The following is an 11,517-nucleotide window of genomic DNA, read 5'->3' on the forward strand; positions in this document are numbered from 1 at the left end:
TATTATTTTAATCATCAAAAGTGATATCAATTCATAGCACATCAACACCCTTAACATAGAATGTTTGCATGTCCTCAGAAAACACAATAAAACAACATACAAACACGACGCTTAACTAGGAGAATGTAAGCTATCCAAGGTAGTCAATCATCACTTTAAGCTCAAACACTTCACTCCCTCCTATTTTATCAATTCAAAAACATTTATATGTATACATACAACACAATAATATGACACAAGGGAATCAAGGTATGGTAATTAGACTAGCAATAGACAAACATGCATATACACAAGTTACACTATCTAGACAAGTAAGCAGCTAGCAATACAACCCATGTGACCTCACAACACAGAAGTCCCACTTACTCATATGAAATAATGCATGTCAATGTGGGGATAGTTAAGAGACACTCATGTTCAAAAAAGAAGTTCCATCAAATGTGCATCAAATACCATAGGATTGTCCTTATTTTCTTTACCTTAGCTTTCAGACAGTCAAGTTACGATCACTATAGGACTTTATTCAGCTTGTAATATTGGCGTGGGGGCTGGTATGGTACATATGGATATATCTAGTGACTAAGCCTCTTTGGAACTACACTTAATTTGGAGTCCACACTTTAACCAATTTCCTTTTTACTCCACCCTTATTTCTTCCTTTTTATTTCTTTCACCACTGGAAATTACCTCCATGGCAATAGAATTTTTGGTGATGGTTAACAAGGTGTTGCAATAGGTAGTCTATTGCAACGGTTTCATGCGTTACCAAAAATAAATATTCTATTAGCTATAATTTAGCACTATAACTGTCACTTTTGACGATTAAGCATAGCAACAGATAAATGTATAGCAATGGTTGTTGAAACTGTTGATACAAAATCAGCTATAGCAACACTTATTGGGTACAAAAATATCTATTGCATCGCTTTATTTTATTCCCTTCATTTTAATAATACTTTTTTGTTCTCTTAAACCTATTCTCTTAAAACTTTCATTCCTCTAAAATATTTTATTCGCTATAATATCAATTTTGTGGAGAGGGCAGTGGAGACACCACAATATCTGGTAGTGAGCTTTGTCGGATTTACTGGTGCCTCTTCATAAATCAATTTACTAGTCCCATCGGTATTCTCTGTGGGAAACGAAGAAAATGTGAAACAACATATCTGTGATTAGGTGAGCTTCGGACCGACTGTAGTGAGCTACGGTATAGTGAGCTTTAGACCGACTGTAGAATTATATTTTGGTGAGTTAAAGATAAACCATATCTGATTTTCACTTTAATTTCACATTGAATTTGCACTTTGATTTGTGATTAGGGCTAATTTTGCACTTCAATTTCTCTTAGTGTTGGAAAGTGAGACCGAATTCAACTCTCAATTTGTGTTGGAAAGTCAGACGAAATTTGCACTTTAATTTCTCTCAAATTTTCACTTCAATTGCTTTATATTTGGGTATTTTATGGTTAGTGTATTCTTCTACGACTTTGACCTAATTTTTGGGGATTTTGGTTTTTTCTTCTTCTTAGGGAATATTTGATTGTGTGAACATTTTTGCTTTCTCCTTGATTTATTTTTTGATTTCTATGGGTTTAGCTTCTTTCATTTTACTCATCTAACAAAAATTATATGATTGAATTTAAGGATGTGAAGAGTAGTGCTAATAATGGGACAGTGAACCGGTTCAAGGCTGTTGATGTATCTCCATCTCATTCTACAAAAGAAGTGTAGGCCTCTATTTTCACTTCTTCAAGAAAGTGTGACTTCAAGGAGAGTTATTCTTGCAGATCTTTGGCCCTCAGCAAAAACTAATAGCTTTTTTTGCTGAGGTGATCTGCTAGTGTCTTGGACTGGTTTTATTGTCTTAGAGTGTTTTTTTCATGTAATATAGTTATATTCTAGACCAATGAGTCATAGATTTTGCCTCTTTCCATTTGATTCAGTTGGTGCTTTATTTTTATAACATAACATTGTCATTGTAAATTTGATGTTGCCTTTCAGTGTCTGCTTCAAACACTTTAGTGGCTTTTGTTTTCTCGCTTATGCCCATTTTGTATTGATTTCTTATAAATGATTGGTACTTCTAGTAGTCCTTTTTGAAACAAAGTACTTCTAGTAGTTGTTGTGATTCTGATATCGCTCATTATACTTAAACTAATGTGATGACTGTCTTGAAGGTGGTTGAGTATCTTCTATGATTAGTAGATGCCTTAATTTAATGTGTTGTACTAGTTTTCCTCGAACTTGACATTCTCATTTAGTTGGGTATAATGCCCAATCCTCATGGGGCTTTAATGATCGATTAACTCTCGAGGGTTCATTTAATGAAGTGTAGTATCTAGAGGAGAACCTTTATCTCATTGTAGCATGGCTGACTTTCTGTCAGGAAGCTATTCTCTAATATTAAAAATGTCTTCTTAGTTCCTTTTTTTCCTACCTTTGTTTAATTCATTTGTTAGTAATTCCTTTCAATGAAAGTTGACTTAATTTTGAGTGCAATTGGGGAAGACATATTCTCAATAAGTTTATATAGTTGTCTATGAGAGTTTTTTGCTGGTTTCTCTCTGTATTCCTTTCTGGTGGTTTCATGGTATGCTTGTATGTCACCTCATTATTCTGCCTCTGATCTTGTTTTATTCTCGTGTGCTTGATTTGCCTATACTAAAGGATTTTTTTACCAAGATGTTGCCTGACTCAATTTGTATTTGCTAAAGATTTTATTTACCCAGTCGTGATATAATCTTATACCTAGCAAATCACTCGAGTAACTAGTCATATATTGACCAGAAGATATTATAATTGTTGGTAACTATAGGATCTACCAGAAAATTCTCTACCTCTACAAGGTAGGGCCGGGGGATAGGGCTACGTGGTATGACTCTACTTGTGGTATCACAGTCTTACACTGGGTATTTTGTCATTTTCACTAATTGTTAAAGACTCTCAAATAGGTAAATTCTCTTGAAATGAATGCAGGTTTTCATTTAACATTATCCTCTCTCTGATCATCCGGCTAATACTAATAAAAAGTCTATGCCTTTATGTTCATTTTGTATCTTTAATGTTTGACCTATAAAAACTGAATATAAAAACTGCATACATACCACCTTTGCAAGACCACACTAATTAGATTATACAAGATATGTTGTTATTATCAGCTCATGAAAGAGATGTAGATGTTGAGTTGATCCACAATGGACAAGCTTATTGGATTACATTATTGAATCTCATCTTTCCTGAACTATGTTATTCTACTAGAGCCTTGGACTGGCTTTGTTGTCTTAGAATATTGTTTCACAAAAGATAGTTGTATTCTATACCACTGAGTCGTAGATGTTGCATCTTGCCATTTGATTTAGTCGGTACTTTATTTTGTATAGCATAACATTGTTGGTCAGTTTGATAGTGCTTTTCAGGTTTTGCTTGTGACACTATAATAGCTTTTGTTCGCTAGCTTATTCCCATTTTTCATTGATTTCTTATAAATGAATGGTGCTTCTATTATCTTTTGTCATTCTGACATCGCTCATTTAGCTTTAAGATAATGTGACGACCATCTTAAAGGTGGTTTCCTGGTTGGTTATCTTGTCAGATTATCACACGCCTTGTTTTAAACTTGGTACACTGGTTTCCATGGAACATGACATTGTCATTTAGTTGAGTATAATGCACAATCCTCTTGGGGACTTTAGTAAGAGATCATCAAACGAGAACCTTTCATTCATCATAGCATGACAGACTATCTTCTATTAATCGTGCATCCTGTTGGTAGATACTATAATGTTCAGCAGTTTTGTGTTACACCATTCTCTACCCATACAATCAAATGGAATTTTTTGAATTGTTATTCAGATATAATAGTTGCTTAAATCATTATGCATACTGAATTGGTAGAAAAAAAAAGCACAAGAGCTAGCACAGTTGCAAGAGGCTTTGGAAGATATGCAAAAAAAGTTGATAAAGCAAATGCATTGGCTGTTGAGGAATGAGATGCTGCAAAAAAGGCTATTAAAGAAGCACCTCCTGTAATCCATATATACTAAGAAAGTAGAATCTCTAACTAAAAAATAATAATTAAAAGGTAATAGTTTAAAAGGTAATCCAAGTTCCGAGGCTCTCATTCTGTTATGGTGCTGAATATGACAATCTATTAAGCATTAAGTGTTTGAGAAGGTAAAAACTGTTTACAAATAAATTTCATCGATACAACCCTATTTATACCATTGGAGAGCATACACATTTTTCTCTAAAAGAAAAAATATGTACAAAAATAGATGTTTAAACAGCCAATGTACATGTTTGTAGTGGATGAGTTTCTTCAGGTCCACGTATAAATAACTGATTTTCATGGGTAAAAATGACTACTTCCTATGAGATCCGGAAGTGTCAAACTAGTAGACTCCAAGATGTACAACCTATGATTAGTTAATAGAAACCAAGATGTTAATAACATAGTTTTAGAAAGAAGGGTCCTAAACTCTCATGATGGCTCCTGGGTTGTACAGGTGCTTGAGGTGGAAAGGATTTGAAAGTCCATTGTACTTGGAAGTTTCTACCCAACACATACATTTGTATTTTCGACTGTAGAGACTTATGGAAAAGTAAATATTGACTATGTGTCTTTTTTGGTGGCTTAATTAGAGGATAAATTAAAGGTAAATGGTGATTACCATTTCATAACATCCCCTAAAAGGATCATAATATGAAATGGTACTAGCACATACTTTCTATGCTTGTATTCTTTATCCATGTCTGGTACTAGTACGTACTTATATGATTCTACTCTTCATAATCTCCATGTATTCTATCCATATTTCTTTAGAACAAGAAAAGAATAATTGTGAGGACTGGAAGCAGAAATACACTGAGGCTCAGAATCTGGGGAAGAAAGTCGCAAAAAGTTAGAAGAAACAGAAAAAGAGTTATTCAACTCCAGGAATCCTTGAAAGGGTAATCAAATTGTTCTTACAGTACTTTATTTGAGTTATACCCTGCTCCAGCTTGTATAAGAAACTGTTATTATATTGTAAATATAAAATCTGCAACTTTTTCTTCTTCATTTTCTCTGTACAAATATCTATAGTGTTGAATAAGTTAAAAGAATGACACTGCATGCTGATATGACTAACTCATATTATATTTACAACCATGGTAAAATAGCCTGCTATAGTTCTTGGCACTGGAGCTACTGGTACAAGTTCTCTCAGCCCTGTGTATTAAAGTTACTTAAACCACTCCCCTCACTTGTACTAAAATTAGATGGAAAGAAAAATGCATGTAGTGTTGTCTGGTCTGGCCTAATCCTTAATTATGTATCATGTGTACAAGTTACAACCTGTGAATTTCTCTTTTTGGCCTTATTCAAATTTCTGGTGTTTTCCTATTTGAGTGTAGTTCTTTGTATTTCAAGTCATGGTTTCCTTCCTGATAAATTCATTGAAGTACAAAAAAAATCTATTTTTTCTTAATGATCAACTGTATTCCCTTCAATATATTTTATGTGCTGCTTACACTTGGTCGTTGAATGTTATTGAATATCTTGCTAATTATATAAACCATGTCTAACCAACATATTATAATAGTTTTCTTTACTCTATCTTCCTGAAACCCCATTGTTGGGTTGTAAGTAGTTTATTTACAATGGAAAGAATCAAAAATGCCTTCTTGATACGCAAAACAACCTCCTCGAAAGCTGTATGCAGAAGTTTTTGTGAATATAGTAACCTGTATATATATAAAGATTTAAAAGTAGCACCATAATGTTGTTATCAATAATTATAGTGCTATGAGTAATTACAATATACAAACAAACTTGTATGCAAAAGTGGAACACAGAAAGTGGTCCTTCACCTTTCCTAAGAAGATGAGTCTCTCCTATAGACCTTTTAGGTTTCTAAGTTCTAATAGACAAATAAATTTGTAAAATTTTTCACCTTGAAGGAAAACTTTGCATGTGAGAGCTTCATAAAGCACAACCGATATCAAACTCAAATAAATTAGAAGGCTGCAGTAGGTTAATGGCTAACATTAAGTAGTGTAAGGTTTGATGAATCATCAATTGGAAAGCCTCTTGTTTTATTGGGTTGTGCTTATTTGTCATGGAAGATTGTTAAGAACATATGGGGATTCTTGAATGTATAAAAAGATCCTATTGCAGTGCTTGTTACTGGTGCTGTAGGAATGTTAAGTTTTATTCATTATATTGTTGTAGTATATTCAACTATGATTTGTCAACAATTTTTGTGATTTGTCTTGATTTATGGTATAATCACCGCTCTTTTATTTATATGGTCTTTGATGAAATAGCCTCTAATCTCATGCTATAAAGCATGAATCTATCGTTTCAGTCTTTTGAGTAGTTTGATAGTTATTTATTTTCTTTTTGTAGGTGTCCAAAATAAAGAAAGAAATGAAGAAAGTGATGAAGACATTGACCTTACTTAAGAAGATTTTGGGATTGTTGATAGGTACTCTACTATTAGTATTTTTGATATTGAACTTCTTGAAACTTATGGGGACTGAAACTTGATACTATGTAAAAACTTAACTAATCATTTAGGTACTTAATTAACATTTTACTTTTGGATTTAGATTACTAGTTTGTTCCATAAATTGTTGCAATTGATATTTGAACTAGTTACAACATGTGACAACAGTCGTTGCAATAGATTAATAAATCATTACGATAGTAGTCAAAAATCATTGTAAAAGGCCAACAAAACCATTGCAATAGGTAGTTAAAAAATGTTTCAATAGAATAATAAACTGTTGCAATAGGCCTTATAAATAGTTGAAATATATAGGAAAACATTGTTGCAATAGAATTATAAAATCGTCGCAATAGCTTCTATTGCAAAGGTTTAACATTGTTGCAGTAGCATCTATTGCAATGATTATGAACTGACGTTATAGGTGAAAAGAGGCGTCCCAATAAAAGAAAAAATAACTGTTACTATAGGTTGGTCTATGGCGATGGTTTATACCAACCGTCGCATCAACCGTTGTGATAACTCTATTGCAACGCTCGCATATAGGATGCTTGCTTAACCGTTGCAATAGATTTATGGCAACGGTTATTATGCCAATTGCAACAGTTTTTGAACCGTCGCCATAGGGGTAATTTCTAGTAGTGTTTTGTTGCACATTCAGGTTGGGTGTGGTTTCTTTTATTCTTCTTCTTTTTCTTCTTTTTTGAATTTTATTTTCTTTTTCTACCACACCCATCCTTACTATCTTTTCTCTTATTTTACCCTTCTTCATACCCATTTTACATTACGCACTCTTATGATGTCCACCCTTAACCTAGGCGATTTGCTTGAGTTGAGGTGCACAATGTCCAAGGAGGACCAGGGCCAAAACTAGTTATTGTAGCACAAATGAAATATGAAAGTTGTAAAAAAAATAGGCTATAAGGCTTAAAAATAGAGATCAAGGGATAATCACACATGGAAAGTCATTCAGGCTAAAAGTGGACTAATATAAAAAATGACATATGATCCTTTCCTAACCGACTATCCTACTACATAGGCAAGACTAATCGGGCAAGTTCCTGATTTAACAAACAATGGGAACTAAGTAGCATCTCACACACACATGACACAGAGTTACATCACAAGCTACTACTTATCTGGTTCTCGCACAAGTTAGCTATGATTATCATGTCCCTAATCCTAATGTCATAACAAGATCCACAATGGTCACACGTATATACGTTCACACAGTTCTAAAAACAAAATTTTTGGAGGGATATCATTTTTCTTAAAATAAACACAAAACATGACAATTGCCCTAAATACTCAAAAATCTCTTAATTACAAAAAAACAAATACAATACGAAACAAAACACAATACGACTCAAATTTTAACCTAGACATGCTGGTTCTACCACCAGATAGTAACCGACAAGAAAAGAAACATGGCAATAAAAACCTACAACTGCTATGGTATACCCCACTCCTAACTGAAAGATTTCTCACTTCCCCCCCGTGTATATAAATAATGTAAAGCAAGGGAATGAGGACATACCTGGGATGCACTAGGCGTCTGTGTCATCATTATCCCCAGGTGCGGGTATTTGAACTGGTGGAGGTGGTGGTAGTGGTAGTGCACTAATAAAATATGCACCCACAACTAACTTGGCATGCATCTACCTATCAGTAAATACAGTCTCTTTCTACCTCTTTTGGTCCCAACTATGGGGACCACCTCATCATCCTCCACAAATAAATCAAAAAATCAAGGTCTACATGAAGGTGCCGACTAAACAGCTAGAGGGATCACTAGAGGGATGGATGGAATGTGGCTCTCAGTGAAAGAACATATCTCTTCCCGTATTGTGGCAATATCCTCCCTAATATCACCGAAATTAGGTGCCTCAAAATTACTAAATCAAGTTGAGACTCTACCCTCAAAAACATATATGCGTGCATGCAACTCAGCTTGTAGCTCTGACATAGCATCCTGGTGTGCAGACTACAATCTAGCCTCAGTCGTCTCTAGTATTGTCCAGACCTAAGGTCTGATTTATCCATACAATGATGGCACCTTGGCCTTAACAAATTTTATCCAAATGTTGCTGAATCTCTGACTGTCCACCAAGATCTACAAAAACTCACGTGAAACTAATATCATACCTGAGAAGCAACTGAAGTGGATAGGCGAGGGGGCACTATAGATGTGCCAAATAGCTCTAAAGTGGAAGTCGGAGTTGATGTAGATGTAGCTGGGGTCCCCTTACCCTATGTATGAAACTTGAGGACCGCTATCTACTCCCCTATCTCAAACTCCATACTAACTCCCGTGTCACCTCCCTGTGCATCCCTAGGCTCTGTAGGGACTAATGGGCCCTTAGTCTATTCCAGAAGCACTGTAGTGGGTGCATGGGGTCTCTTGGGATGGAACAGATTTGTCAGATCCTTTATCATCTTAGTATGGGCAACAATCATTGCCTCTACTCTGTTATCAATACCTGGTACCTCTTGCACACCAGCCTCATCATATAAGGACTAGACAAGACATGGGAACAACAAAGTTGTAGTCTTACCAAAAGCTCTTTCATGAAGATCATGCTGAATAATAGCTGCAAAGTTAATATCGTATCTAGCCATCATGCTTGCAGTCAATGCAGCTCCATCCCAAGTCAATAAGTTATCTGATAAGTCAGACATAATCTATATCAAACAAGTAGGCTTCAAAACTTTATAGAAAAATCTAGTGTCACCTTCTTAATCATACCTTACCCTTCATTCCAAGGGGTATCATCACCCAAAGGTGAAATATAGTTGGCGATCCATCTCACCATCTCAACTCTTTTTCTTGTGTTCTCAAAATCACTCATAATGTATCTGTCTTGTGTAACTCTCAATCTATAATCACACTCTGGTATGGATGTTGGAGCTACATAATTTGGCCCGAAGAGAACTCAATGAATAGCTTTCGCTAAAATTTCAACCATGGCCCCTCTCACAAGTGGCTGCTCTAGATGAGACTGCTCAACATGCCTTATGAGACCCTTACCTATAGGTGTAGTCAAAGATACTATGGTATGGTATGATTCATAGAATTCCCACACCAATGTTAAGCTATATTAACCTAGGGGTCGAGTCATCTATCTCTCCTCATAAATAACCCTCTTGGGCTGGTCGGTCTTTGTCACAAAATTGTCTCTCTTATATATAACATCAGAAACCCCTCTACATACTATCTCGGGTTTACCTCATTAATTGGTTCTACCCAAATATGTATGGGGTTGGATGCTTTATCATGCTAAGTTAGGAGTTGGCGCCTCTAAATTAGGAGTTGGCACCTAGTGTGAAGAATGGTCTGTACCTTCCTCAAATTGGGGAACAATTAGTGGCTTCTCCTGAACTGTGGTAACCTCCTCAGACTGGGATACTCCTGATGACTCCTATTGAACTGCAACCTCAAAATCATCCTCATCCTGTTACCCCTCCTTAAACTGGGAGTCTTGTTCATCTAACTCTGGTGCTAGCTCTAACTCTGCCTCCTCCTCCTCATCATCATCACCACCCAAACAGGATAGAGAGAGTGTGGTGGTGATCTCCTAGCCAACTTTATCCTCGACCTGGATATAACTTGGATAGCCTTATTCTGGGTCCTAAGCCGAGTAAAAGTAGGTTGTCTTCTCCACTATGATTTCTCTGCTAGTGGTACGCTCAATTTTGCCATAATAATAACCTCAGTTGAGCATGCTTCTAGTCTCTAGTCATTGTCTGTGTCACTCTGGTCGGGGCTGCTCTGGCTTGGGGAGGCTAGTACTCCTCCTTCGAGCTACTACTCTCTTTAGAGTCATCTCATTGCCTCGAAGGTGCAACCTTCTTCTTTGAGGCCTTTGGGGCCATGTGTACCTGAAAAAACAAGTATTATTGTCCGAAAGATAGTGAGGGACTATAAAATTTACAAAAAAACTCAAAATTTTAAAACTTTGAATTTTTCTCAATTTTAGCATCCCTATAACTTATACTCAGTCCTAACAAGTCCAATATGCACAAATTCAACTAGAATCAACTTTTCAATACAAACTAGCATTCAAAACTTTTGGTATTCCTCTACCTTTTCAAATTCAACTTACATTTAGGGCATGATCTTATGATTTAATTAGAGAACAATGCCCCATATTAAGATTTTAGGCTAATTCAAGGATTCTATGTACAAGCATGATGGTTTCTACGTATTTTGCATGAGAATAGACATACCAACTTACTTATTTCATGTTTAGCACAAGAAACTACTATTAGGAGCCAAGAATATCACCTTTTATTCAGAAAACCGGAAGTGGACTATGAAAATGTGAAGTAAAATCAAAGCTTGAATGCGTACTTAATGCTTTTGGACAAGTTGGTACCAAGAACAAGTAACCTTTTAGCCTTTCCTCTAGTGTGGGGAAGTGGGATAGTTTTGAATTTGAGAAGGAAGAAGGAATTTTGAGGTTACGTGTTAAAAATGGATTAAGAGGGCTTAAATAGGCATAGGGGGTCAGTTTAGGGTTATTTTTGGGAAAATTTCAAAAATAACAACTATAGAGCCTTAATTATAACTTTTATAACTACAGTTTCATTATTATGAAAAATAGCAAATTGTATTTTGTATTTAAGTAAACTGTTGCTATACAAATACCTATACAACAAGATTTACTGCCCTTATTTTACTCAAATTAGGTGAGTTAAATAAGGAATAATTATTTTATAGAATTAAATTTTTATAAATTACTCTTATTTAAATTAGTAGATTCTTTTTTCAAATTAAACTCAAATATGAAGATTATTATTTTCATGATCTTCAAAATATCATTCTCTTGTATCTCTAACTATTTTTTCTTGTTAGTTTTTTTTTTCATTTTTTGTATCTTTTTTTATTTTAATTTCTTTTTCTTTTCCATTTTTTCATTCCACTTTATTTTCTGTCTTCTACTTCTCTTTTTCTTTTTCCTTTTTCGTTTATTTATTTATTTTTTTATTTTTTTGTTTTCTTTTTTTTTCCTAATCTCATATTTTTTTTT

At 34.8% G+C, this 11,517-nt stretch overlaps 1 long non-coding RNA gene across 1 annotated transcript; it reads left to right on the forward strand.

Moving 5' to 3' along the window:
* Nucleotides 1-698: 698 nt before the first annotated feature.
* LOC107858570 lies at nt 699-2,042 on the forward strand. The gene is made up of 2 exons (XR_001671104.2): nt 699-1,246; nt 1,644-2,042. It is a non-coding gene; the product is annotated as an uncharacterized LOC107858570 (long non-coding RNA).
* Nucleotides 2,043-11,517: the final 9,475 nt, after the last annotated feature.

The sequence above is a fragment of the Capsicum annuum genome, chromosome 2 (assembly GCF_002878395.1).
Source record: "Capsicum annuum cultivar UCD-10X-F1 chromosome 2, UCD10Xv1.1, whole genome shotgun sequence".
Lineage (NCBI taxonomy): Eukaryota > Viridiplantae > Streptophyta > Magnoliopsida > Solanales > Solanaceae > Capsicum > Capsicum annuum.